We start from the raw sequence: 1,319 nt of genomic DNA on the forward strand, positions 1-1,319 counted from the left end.
CNCTTCCTATATACTCCCCCCCTCTCCTACATTTTCCACAAAGGCGGTGCCTAGGGCTGTGCTGTCCTCGTGAGGCACATAGCTCCCCCGTCCGGTGTGCCTGGCCCCGTGTGCCACGCACCGGCTCCCTTTTATTCTTGGGCACCGTCCTTTCCCCCTTTGTCAGCGGTCGCCAGTCAACCACCACCGACGGCCACCACCGCCGGACACATCACCAACGGCACCACCAGCTGCCACCCCTGCGGCAAGCACCTGCAACACCCAACGGCGGGCCACACCTGCGGCAGCCACCAACGGCACACCAGCTGCCAACCCAGGCATACGCTGCCGCTAACAGCCGTCACCTATCAGCCTCCAGCAACGAGCGGCTGACACAATGACTACAGACGGCACCTCCGGCATCTCAGTCGAGCGCCTTGACTGGAACAACTACCCAGCATGGGCAGCCAACATGAAGTTCTTCCTCACCACCAAGAAATGCTGGCACATGGTCATCCACACCGAGCCTGCAGCCAACGCTGAAGACCGCAAGGCAGACGAGCTCGCCCTCTCCTACATCGGCCTGTGCGTCAAGCCGGTACACCAGCCCACCATCCTGCGCTGCACTACGTCCAACCAAGCCTGGACCACTCTGCAAGAAACCTTCGCCGCCAAGACCTTCGCGCGCAAGCTGCAGCTGGTTGATGCCGGTGGACATGTTGGTGAGCTTGGCCAAGTTGTCATAGCCGAGGTGGCCGAGGCGACGGTGCCACAGCTGGGGTGATGAGCGAGTAGCCGGTGTGGTCGTCTAGCAGGGTGATGAAGTAGAGGTTGCCGCCGTGAGAGGGGACGGGCATCGAAACCACCACAGCCTCCACCGGCACTTTCACCGTGGACGAGATCCTGCCACACCTGCTGCAAGCTGAGCAGCGTCGTTCCAAGACCGACTTCAACCGCAGCCCCGACTCAGCACTGATGGCCACCTTCCAGCCACGCCGCGATGACCGGCAGTTCAACCACAACAGCGGCCCCCGCAACTTCAGCCGCAGCAACGGCCCCCGCGGCGTCAGCAACCGCACCCGCGTGTCGGCCGCACGGCCACCCAACATCAGCAGCCCACGGCCCATCTTCGGCAACCACAGCAGCTACGACCGCTCAGCCCGTGATGCGCGTGCATACGCCGAGGACACCTGCCTCTACTGCTACAAGCCTGGGCACTATGCTGCCGAGTGCAAGAAGAAGCGCCGAGACATGGAGTCCCGCCGCGCCGGCCACGGCATGCAGCGCCCGCCATCGCACAACCGCAACCCCAGCCAGCAGTACAGCGCCATCGCCTTCAC

This window comes from Chlorella variabilis (genome assembly GCF_000147415.1).
Source record: "Chlorella variabilis unplaced genomic scaffold CHLNCscaffold_6, whole genome shotgun sequence".
Taxonomy (NCBI): Eukaryota; Viridiplantae; Chlorophyta; class Trebouxiophyceae; order Chlorellales; family Chlorellaceae; genus Chlorella; species Chlorella variabilis.